Here is a 12,018-nt window from a genome sequence, read left to right as displayed (position 1 = left end):
AAAGTTTTTGGCTCGACCACGGCCCGATAAATTGTTTAAAAAAATAGCTCGAGCCCAAATCTTTCTCAAAATTTAGTACTAAATTTGATATAACCCTCAGAAACATTTTCTAAACTCTGGTTCACAACCTGACGCTTGCCTCCCGAATGGTACCATTGCCTCCTAGAACTTTGCCTGTCATCGAGAGAACAAAAACTCTATTCCCTGTAACAAAAATCTAACTTAATTTATTTTTAGCATAAAGTGAAGATGGCAATATTATTTAGCGACAGGCAATACATTCCCACACCCTCTTTTTATATTTTGAGTTTAGTGAAGGTCAAGGTCAGAGCTCAATTTACCGCATAATGCCTGCAATCCTCTACTGTATAGTGAAAGTGGAGCCGCTAAGCAACACAAACTGTAAATAGCTATTGCATTCTTTGTAACATTTTTTCACGGACACACTTCTTCAGCGTTTGGCTTTATTCCAATTATCGCTTAACGAAAGTCAATAATTATTAAAGAATTGCAATTGATCGGCCCCAGCCCGGCCCGACCTGAAGAGAAATCAGTGTCGGCCAGCCCAAGCACGGCCCGGCCCAAAGAAATAACAGAGTCGGCCCGCCCAAGCCCGGCCCGTGCAGGTCTTTAACCCAGACGTACCCATTTGTTCAATGTTGCCAACCAATTGTAAATACCATGTGGCAGATGGTTTCTGTACCACTGGATGTACATCCATGAAACGTGGCATAAACAACATTCGTCACAAAAAAAAAAAAAAAAAAAACGACATATTTTTTCTTCAAGGACCCCAGTTTGTCAGTGTTGCCAACCAACACTATAAATAAGAAGATGTAATGCAGGTTTAGTACGATGAGACGTTTATGCGCCAAGATTGGCAGAAACATCACGCGAAATGCCATTCATATCATTAGACAATATAAAAATTACACGAAGATAGTATACTACTATTTGAAGAACTTTCATTTTGAAATCGTTAGCAATACTGATAGACTGGGGTGCTTGGGGAATGGTAACAACCAGAGAATGTTTGCTGTTGTGTGAAATGATGTTTATGCCAAGTTTTGTCTCTACGCATACAATGATCAGGCAACCTTTCCAGAAAATATATTTTAGAATGGTTGGCAACACTGCCAAATTGGGGTGCTTGGGCACACTCACACTATGTCTTCCATTGTCCAATGCTGCTTCTTCAACGGCATACACCCTATCTGCAGCATTGTGATATTTACATTTGGTTCGCAACACTGACAACCTAGAGTGGTTGGAAAAAACGGTCAAACTCTACGTATTTTTTCTATAATGTTGTGTGATGTTTCTGCCAATCTTGGTGCATAAACGTCTCATGGTACGAAACCTGCTTTATACCTTCTCAATTTTTACAGTTGGTTGGTAACACTGACAAACTGGGCTCCTTGAAGGAAGAATACGTGCACAGTATATTTTTTCCAGTGACGAATGATGTTTATGCCACGTTTCATGGATATACGTCCAGTGGTACAGAAACCATCTGCCACATTGTATTTACAATTGGTTGGCAACAATGGCCAAATGGGTACGTTTGGATGCAAAGCGATATTATCAAACTCTTGCCCAAGTCACGTTCTAGCAATGAGCAAAACGGAACATGATGGGCTCAGGCGCTTACTCGTGATGCATCGTAACAAATAATTTTTACTTCTGTCTAATATGCAATACATAGGGTCACAAACACCAACAAACTGGCCCCTTATTGGATCAGGTTGAGGGTTTGCCCGTGATTTGAAAACGGTTTCGTACTTCTCTTGGCAAGAGCTTTCAGATGATATATAGGTTTTCCTCTGGTAGTTGGTCCCAGGATGGAATCATCCCTAGTAAGTACTGTAATATACTATTTTTATTTCATTTATTTTTTGTAGGCGATAACTTGCAAATCATATTCACGAAGAAATTAAATGTCGACTAAAAGCAGGGAATTCGTGTTACTATTCGGTTCAAAATCTCTTGTCGTCGCGAATTCTGTCGAGGAATTTGAAGATTAAAATATACAAAACGATAATTATGCCTGTTGTTCTGTATGGCTCCGAAACATGGTCACTTACTCTGAGGGAAGAACATAGATTGAAAGTATTTGAGAACAAAATCCTGAGACGAATATTCGGACCCAAGAGGAACGGGAATGGGGAATGGCGGAAACTTCATAACGAGGAACTACATAATTTATATGGTCTACCCAACATTGTTAGGGTCGTCAAGTCTAGGAGGCTTAGGTGGGCGGGTCATGTAGCTAGAATGGAAGAAAATAGAAACGCTTTCAAAGTCTTGACTGGAAGACCAATCGGAAAACGACCATTAGGAAGACCTAGGCACAGATGGGAGGACAATATTAAGATGGATCTCGCAGAGATTGGAATGCAAAGTAGGAACTGGATGCAGTTAGCTACGGATAGAAGTCAGTGGAGAGCTTTTGTGAACGCGGCATTGAACCTGCGGGTTCCATAGGCCATAGAGTTAGTTAGTTAGTTAGGTGATAACTTGCATGCAACTCTTATTAATACCTTTGCTGCAGAAATTAATCTTTGTCATACCAACAAGCAATGGATTGAGAAATAAATAAATAATTTCAGTAATTTTAAAATGACAGTCGCATTTATTTTGAGCGTTCATATTTTCCTATTACAAATGAGCTATAGCGGTTGGTAGGCATTGTTTAAGATACTTGTAACTTATCTGTACATTGAACATAATGACTCTAAAGATTGAATTTTGGCTAAGAATAGTTAAATAAGCCATTTTTTGAGAGTAACAAAATGTATGTTATGTCGTTAATTGATTCTGTACTTAACGTTGTTAATTTAAGTAACATGACTAGACACGTTGGCTTCCAAATAGAATGTTCTCATCTGGTGCACAGAGTTGCAGTTTGATCCCGCTCTAAGTGAAATGTGTTGTGGTCGCATATGTTCGAAGATTTGTCGAAGTATTGTTGTTATTGCACTGTATGAACATTGTGTAAATTATTCCATCATAGCAAGCAGGTTAATGAAACAGTAACACAAAATCACAGTCCAAACTATACTTGAGTTTACAGTTGAGTATTATTTTGTGGAGCTGTACTCAAGTATAGTTTGGACTATGATTTTGTGTTACTGTTTCATTAAGGGATGACATACATTAAAATGATCCGAAATGAGCAATATCAGTGTGCATATAAATTATTTATTTCAACCCAGCGAAGCGGGTAATATATGCTAGTTATGAAATAAAAATAAAATCTAATATATAAACAATATTGTTGTAATGCTGAATACGCATGCTTATGTAGAAACAAAAGTAAAAATAACACTGTACACGGATATGGAACTGACAAGTTTAAAACCATTGTACATAAAAAATGAAGAATTCACCTACTGTAAAAGTTTTGCAATGTACACTTATGTATTAGAGTTCGCAAAAGTACCGATTTGTTATGAAAAACTGATGATAAAGTTATATTTCTTGAAAGTATAAGCGAGATTTAGTGTTTATGAATTGTATCTACTCACTTACTGTTAATACAAAGATGGTCATTGTACCGAATGTAATAACGTAGAAAAAATCCCAAATGAATCTAAAGGTTAAACAAAGGGGACTGGAGAAATAAAGAAAAGACAAAGAAGAGTATTATAATGCGCTTATTAAGGCAAAACAAGACTCATGAGAAAATTTACAGACCGGCACATGAAGTCTGCGTTACAAAATTATTACTGAAAAAAAAATTGTCTTTCCAACTCAATTATAAAGTATATATATATATATATATAAACCGGATGGAATGATGACCAACCATTTGGAAGAAACAGCCACTATGATCTTGTAGTCCCCTAAAACATGGAAAATAAATATGATGGGTAAAAAAAGTTGAAAAGGACACACAAATCCTTGTCTTAGAAAGCTCAATACAATCATGTGCTGTAATACATGAATGAAAGTCCTTACTTCTCAAACAATAGTGATGAAAATATTTCCCTCCATGTCACAATAAAATTCTATATTTGCCACGTCGCCAACAGCTTCTCTTAGAATCTGGTTCAATCTTTCACAAATTTGCCTCCTGAAGTCCGTTAAGAATACAGTTAGTAACTGACGGTCATTGAAAGAGCGTGTCTGCCACATGAGCACATTTTTTAAAAATGTTAAATTTTCCTTTGTGATGGAGACATGTCTTCTCCCATAGAATCTTCGCAAATTTGCAACAAACCCTCGAATGATTCTCTCTCTTTAAAAATACATATGGTACGGCTCATCCTAAGGGAAAAAAGAAGAATATTCATAAATAAAGATCGGATAATTAAGCATTAGAAACGTATATGTACACTCATGTTCAAAATTATTTTCGCATGTCTATAAAAATGTTGTTCTAGGAATATAATTTGATAACGAATTTTCCCGGTATTTCTTATAACGTTAGTATGTGTATAATCGGCAAAGACATGTATGTGGCAAATTTCATGTCAAAAGAGCAGTAAATAAGAACAATAAAACGAAAATAAAACTTTCTTGTCCATTTTACAACATTTTGTTTTGCTCATTCTAATTTTCGTATTTATAATTCTTTTTCTATTAAGTTTACCACAATTATACATTTCCCGATTATACACACAGTATCAGTATTAAAAGTGCCCTGCAAAATCATTATCAAATTATATTCTTACAAGAAGACAGTTATAGATATGCGACAATCATTTTGGACATGTGTGTACATAGGCAAATACGCACTTACAATTCAAAGTAAATACGCACTAAAATCTTAACTGGGACTAATAAGCAGAGCACATAATAATAATAATAATAATAATAATAATAATAATAATAATAATAATAATAATAATAATAATAATAATAATGTTTACAAGAAAACCATCTACAACAGTTCTTAAGATACAAAATTTCAAATGTATTAGGAGATTGGACTTTCATGCTCTACTTACTGACCCTTTCGACCTACATCTATGAACTAAAGCTCATTCTACTCAGCTCAACGTTTTGTGTATTTAGATATATAATATTTCATACGTTTCTGAAATCGGCAAGTAATCACTTGTTCAAGAATCAATAATCAACACATATGTAACCTTTGAACTGTTTCGTATGTTTCATTTCACGTTACAAAGCTGTGTGTCAAGTGACTTACAGTTGTTATCTTAAATAGGGTAAGTGTATACTGAACATGAAAATCCTTGTCATTTAAAGAATCCTGTCAATTTGAAAAACGTATGACATTATATTGAAATGTTTTGTAGGTAGAGTCAATAATGGACCGAGATTTCGCTCTTGACCTATTTTATTATATAATAGTTCTTTTGTGTTTTACTAAAGTTCTTATAACAAAGTCTCTATTATGACCAAGGTTGAAGGTTATATTGTTTCGTACGGGGAACCCTTTCGCTTTATAGCAGCCTCCAGGGTTGTCCAAGGATGCGGTTCTAGGAGACTTCAGCTCATAGCAGCCTCCAGGGTATAGTTGTGGTTAGGAGAACCCTTCGCTTCCGAGCAGCCTCCAAGGTTATTAGGATATATTACGATCAGTGGTCGACTGATGCTTGCTTCCCCCGTGGTTAATTTCTTATGTGTCCTCTTCGGGTGGCTCGTCTTCTTTCGGCTCCCTTCGTGTGGTTCGTCTCCTTTCGGTTCCGTTCGTGTCTTCCTCTTTAGTGTATCGTCTTGTTATTTGTAAATATTAGCACGTGTCGTTTTTGAGCATGTGCTTGTGGTGTGATGTGAGGATCCTTACAATATATTTAAATACGCAAAACGATGAGCTCAGTAGAATGAGATATAGTTCATAGATGTAGGTCGAAAGGGTCAGTAAGTAGAGCATAAAAACCCAATATCCTATAATACCTTTGAAATACATTATCTTAAGAATCGTTGACCGCAGAGTCACCAAAAATTATCTGTGGGTGGACAATTGCAATAGCTCTTAAATGCATTCGCAGTTTTAAATATAAACCCACCAAGACCTGAGATATATAGGTTCCAAATTTGAGACGTTTCGTTGTTTTAACCTACAGGCTTTTTCCGGAAAGTAGTAGGATTGATTTTTTCCCGCCAAAAGAGGGGTGTTACTGCGCTAGTTGGGTGGTGGGGGTCTTAGCTACCAGTGAACCAGTTGCCTCCAAGCTTTCACGGAGTGTGGATGAGTTTAAGGTAAACTCCTTTCAAGGTGCCTTGTCATCTCCACAATGAATCGTTTGTTAGAACAGCGCTACGCGGTGAAGTTTTATGTCAAACTGGGTAAAACTGCGAGTGAGATCCATGACATGATCAAGGATACTTACACGAGTGATGTCATGGGTTGATCAAGTGTTTTTGAGTGGCGCAAATTGTTTCGGGAGAGAAGAGAGCAAGTTGAAGATGAGGCTCGTCAGACTGTGAAAGCTGTTTTCAACGTGGAGGTACTTGAAAGGCTCAGAAAATGAGTCGCCTGCGTCCGTTCAGCAATCGCTGGATCATGAAAGCTTCATCACGACAATGCGCCGAGCTACACCGCCTTTGCTGTCACGGACTTCCTGACCAAACATGGCATCACACAGCTTCCCCAGCCACCCCACATCCCAGATGTCGCTCCTGCAGACTTCTCCCCACGAATGAAAAGGGTCATGAAAGGTCGGCACCACGGCTCGGTCCAGCGCATTTAAGAAACCGTAAGGAGAGAGCTGAAGAGCATTCCAGTTTCTGCGTTCCAGGGAGCCTGCAGTGATTGGTAGAGTCGCTGGAAATGCTGTGTTGCTGCATAAGGGGCATATTTTGAAAATTTTAAGTCGATGTTTCAAAATTAAGAATAAATCAGATATTGGGTATCAAATCAAAGAACTTACTGCATACTATCTCCTGATATATAGAAGTGAACCTTTATCTCCTTATAAGGGTATAAAAACTAAAAATAGTTAGAATTTCAAAAATTCTATAACTCGAGCCCAAGCAAAAAGCTCCAAAAACTTCAACGGATTATAGTATTTGGAGTCAAGCTCTACTTAGTTCCCGGAATGTTGTCGTAGGTCTGTATTACCACGACATATATATATATAAGTACACATTTTACTTAATCGCCTTCAAAGTAGGCACTTTCGGAACAAACACACTTATTCCACCGCTCCTGCGCTTGGATGAAGCACCGAAGAATGGCCTCTTTTGATATCTTCCGAAGTTCAGCTGTTGCGTTAGTTTTCATCTTTTCTACGTTGGCGAAACGGAAGAGGCTAATATTTAGTTTTGGAAAGACAAACATCTGATGGTGCTAAACTGTTTTTAAAGCTGTCAGACTCTCTGAATCAGATTTTCCCCAATTTGCACATGAACTTGGTATTTGTGCGTTGTTCCATCTATGAAATTGCGCCAGCTGATCACCACACACACTCTTCCGTTCAGCTACATTACCTGTACACTGCCTGTTCACGTTTGTCAAATTCATAATTAGACAACTTAAGGATTTTACTGTAAAAGATTCATTGTGATTGGATCACAAATGCCAAAACTAAAACATCCCGGAAAGTTCTTGTCTACTCCTCGTACTTCAGTTGAACAATATGTAGATAGTACAATTTGAACCTCCTTTCCCCCCTTAGGATACGTACTTCAATGAAAGCATAATGATAAACAAAAAGATACTCTTTTCTTTGGCATACATTTTCAACCCCCTTTGAATATATTCTTTAATCAAAGTGAGACGATAAATATCCAGATTGAGGAAAGGAGGCCTACTATACTCAAAATTCATTTTAACTGACACTTTTTTTTTTCGTGATCATTAAAAAAAAAAAAAAAAAAAAAAGAAAACAAAACAAATGTTGCTTTCAGTATGTCGAAAAAATAAAGAATATGCCCTCCTTCCTCCGGTCTTAAAACGTGAATTTACAAAAACATTGAGACGCGTGTCCGCAGATTTTTAATGAGGAGTGAATTTCATCATCTTAACCTAAAAGGCTCGTGAAATACTGTATTTTCCACATACATTTTGAACCTTCCTATCTCTCTTCTGAAGATACACATTTTAATGATTATAAAAGCAACATGGCAAAAACAAAGTTCGTGATAGGTGATAGTTATATTCCAAAGTTCAGTCGGTTTCGCGTGATGCAATCCTACACAAGATCACTTCCATTTTTATATACTGTGTTAGATAGAAAATATCAAAATATTCCAGTATTGAAAAATATCGGAATATCGGTCAGAAAAAAAATGATATCGTAATTTTGGTATTTAAAAATATCAGTATTTGTAATTATCAATTAATATCTTTCAAAGTAAATTGAGTAGGCAGTATAGAGCAGAACTCATTATGTTCCGCTCATTGAATGCCCTTCTGGAATAAGAATGACAAATTAGGTCCCTCAGGTGTTATAAAAGAAATGTGCAAGGGACATGGTGCACTTTATTCAAAGTACACAAAGCATTTTATTCAATATCACAATCTTTGAGAGCCAAGTTTGAAGAGCTCAAGCAAAGTGTACGAGAATAAGTCAGAGATGCTCAAGTACTGCAGGAATCTCATATTTTTAATCGGTCTACTGAAAAACAGTACATGCTGATATACGAAAGGCGATTTGAAGCTGTACACGAAGACTATGGAGTCACTGATACTCCTATTTCTTAAATTCGGAAAGTATGAGTCATAGTGCTTGGAAAGAGTTTAACACTAGAAGTAGAAAATAAATACCCTTACAACAAATTCATTCAAAGACACTTCGTGGTTCAAGACAGAGAAGGTCGGTTCAGTATTGTGGCTTGCGATATTAATTTAGAACAGACCATTCAGAGATCACAAAAGCCTCACGGGAACTTTATGTGAAACACGTACCTCTGGCTATGTTGCTAAAATGTAGCTAGTTTAGCACGGTTTTTTCAATTTTCAAAAGTGAAAGTAAAATGAAATCTTACAGTTTAGCGTCCCAACCCCTTTAGACTAAGGGAGAGGGATGATTAAGGAAACTGAATGATGATGGAAGAATTGGTGAAATACGAATGTGGGAGGAAATGGAGTACCCTGAAAAAACCCACAGAAACGTCCCACAAACTTACGCCGGGGATCGAAGCAGAGACCTCATGCACCAAGGATAAGTGCTCTACCAATGAGCCACTGTGCCTTCTGTTTTCATTGTTTCCAGAGAGATGACTAAATTAGTGGATCACCGTGAATGGGTTCCTCAGCATGAACTTACCCTTTTCAAAACTGACCACCAGAATTGTGGGGCTATGCTAATTTACTTTTGTACACGTTGGTAAATTTTGAAGTGAGAATTTACGCTTCCCCACGCGTGTGGGGGCTTCGCTCTGTGATGTGCTCTTGTTTTGTCCGCGTAACTGCAAGCAGATGGCAGCTAAAGCAGTAGCAGAATGCCTTTTAGAAGCACAATGACTTCATGCACAAGTAGTAACGCTAAGTTTATTTTTTAAAATATTTAAAATGGATTAATATTGATGACTTTCCCCGGTTATGTTGCTGAATGTTCAAAGATTAATTACACATATTTTTTTTTTATTTTTACATGTTTACTTTGTTGGCTGGTAATTAGGTCGTAAATAATGACCCCCACAAATGTGGGGGTCAGGACGCAACTACAGTAAGAGCTGAAACAGCAGAAACGTATTAATGCCTTATTTGTTCTTCTGTAGTTTCTTGCAAATAACAACAAAAAATATTATATTTAAATAACAACAAAAATATTATTATTAATTTATATTTATCAATGAAATTAGAGGCGTATCTAGGGGTGGGTTCAGGGGGCCCGGACCCCTTCCTAAATTCATTTTCGAGTTAAAAATAGTACAAATTAAGGATAGTTACATATATTCTACAAATATTTCATACACACAGCAAACTTGTACCTTCCCACAAAAGCTTCAGGAGTCACTCCAAAAGCGTTGGTGGCTGCGTGTCTAAATGGAATAATTTTCCTATACACGAAAATATTGTGTTTTTAATTATTTTCGTATTAAATTACAGTTTTATTAAATGTTCTCATTACTTTTCTGTGTTTCTTATTTTCAGAGTGTTTAGATGTCGAGAAAGATTGGGAAAGAATTGAGAAATTGTTGGAGGATTCCGACATAGATGATTTATCCGCTGATGATGAAGAAAGGGACAAAACATAGTTACCACGCCGAGAAGTGATAAAAAATGTTGTTTTGGAATATGAAATATATTCTTGGTAATTGTATAGTGTCACTTTTAAAAATGTGCAAAACATATAACTGAACATGTTAAGAGATATCCTAGAAATATGTTAAAATGTGACAAAAATTGTACTTCAAAATACGAGGCCCCACAAATGTGGGAGTCCAACCCTGTGTATAATAACAATAATAAAGATAAAACAACACTAAATTGTATTTATTAATACTCCAAACAAGCTCAAGTAGTCACTGAAAACAAAAAAATGACATCAGGCTTTCTCTCAGGTCTGAAAGGGTTATAGGAAAGAGAGGGAAATGTTTTAACATAAATGTTGAGAGCCTTGTTCACTTTATGTAGCAAAGAGAATATCCCTTTGAAATTACACGTATGTGACACATGAAACCATAAATTTTTGACAGGAGTGCCTTGAAAATGGAAATTAAAGAAAATAGTATATAATAAAAATCATTACCTCGAAACTCTCTTCCTCTTGAATTTGTCTACCTATGGAGGAGCTGCCAGGAATGTTTCTGTGTTCCAGATTTTCAGGAGGCGGTGGGATTAGATATCTTGACACTTGTTGCACTACGAAAATAAAACGAAAGCAATTAGAACTTAAGAAATGTTTTAGGATGTGGAAAAGATATATTTACACTTTGTTCTCTTCAACCTACGATCAATATGTCACGTTTATTCGTCATTCACATATAGGAAAATAGAAACCACAAATAATACAGCAGCTCAAAGACAATATTCGTGCAGAAATATGTCATCAATCACTTGCTACAAGAGGTTAGTATCTGTGACGAACATAATGGCGGACATCTACTTGAGATTATATTCCACACATAAGTGCAAAGAATCTCCCATCCACGATTTTTCAGTTTGTGTCGATCTTCCAACGAAAACTAATGATGAACAAAAATAGTTATTCACAGTTCTAACCCCTTCATGACTTTTGACTTTTTGTCCACCTTGTATAGATCAATCGATAAAACAAATCGAAGTGAATAAAATGGAATTCTTAAAGATTAAACTATCAAGCGTGATGCTTTAAAAAAATGCCAATCTTTTGATTTTTTCCTAACAGATTACTTCAGAATGGCGATAAAAATTACAGGAAAGAATTATCTCACTTTTCCTGATTTTCAAGAACATTTTTTTAAAAGGTTTCCTTTATATGTATACAATCAGCCATACAGATTTTCCCCATGTTCATGGTGAAACAAGACCAAGAAAATACGATAATGATACATAAGTAATACATTTTTCCCTAATCAACTAGAATAATGAAGAACACACACACACACACACACAAAAAAAAAATATATATATATATATATTATGAAATTACAAAACACTTATCTAATAAAAATTCCTGCAAAAAGCAAGATATTAAACATCTTCCTTGAAACTTTATTTTATGATGGTAGTCACATAACGAAACTTCCGTCATATACGAAAGGGAAAAGTCACAATAAGACTCACCAAAAACGGGTAGATCTACGTACATAAAATTGGGTGTGCTTTTTTAGCAACATATGTTCAGAAAAAAAATCAATAGTATTATGTAATTCATTTTATTTCTCCAAACGCTTCATTCCTATGTCAATATTGTGCATATCTTCCATTATTTTAGTATTCTTAGCTTCAAGTTTGTTTAGAATGATCTTTTAGTTTCTCAAGGCCACCCGAAGAAGCTACTGAATCATGCACAAGTCTTACTAAAGTTTGTTCTTTTAAATTATCTGCTACACATTGTGCATTCATTGAAAATTCTCTTTCTAGATTCAAATTTTCATGAGAGAAATCAAGACCATTTTAACATCCTTACATCATTTTACTACGAAGTATCTAAATTCTTTAGCCAAAAACACTGA

General features: G+C 36.0%; 1 protein-coding gene across 2 annotated transcripts in view; it reads right to left on the bottom strand.

Annotated features, from left to right (window-relative positions):
- Window positions 1-3,187: 3,187 nt before the first annotated feature.
- Window positions 3,188-12,018, bottom strand: part of LOC145673884 (uncharacterized) — a 58,690-nt gene continuing 49,859 nt past the window's right edge. For both annotated transcript variants that reach the window (XM_081743672.1, XM_081743674.1), the window contains 2 exons: window positions 10,611-10,723; window positions 3,188-4,269 (listed from right to left, as the gene is read on the bottom strand). The gene's annotated coding sequence lies outside the window, so the exon portion shown is untranslated. The remainder of the gene's footprint in view (window positions 4,270-10,610; window positions 10,724-12,018) is intronic.

Source organism: Thermobia domestica, chromosome 17 (assembly GCF_964235325.1).
Source record: "Thermobia domestica chromosome 17, izTheDome1.hap1.1, whole genome shotgun sequence".
NCBI classification, from domain to species: Eukaryota; Metazoa; Arthropoda; class Insecta; order Zygentoma; family Lepismatidae; genus Thermobia; species Thermobia domestica.
This window is presented reverse-complemented; position numbering and strand designations above follow the sequence as displayed.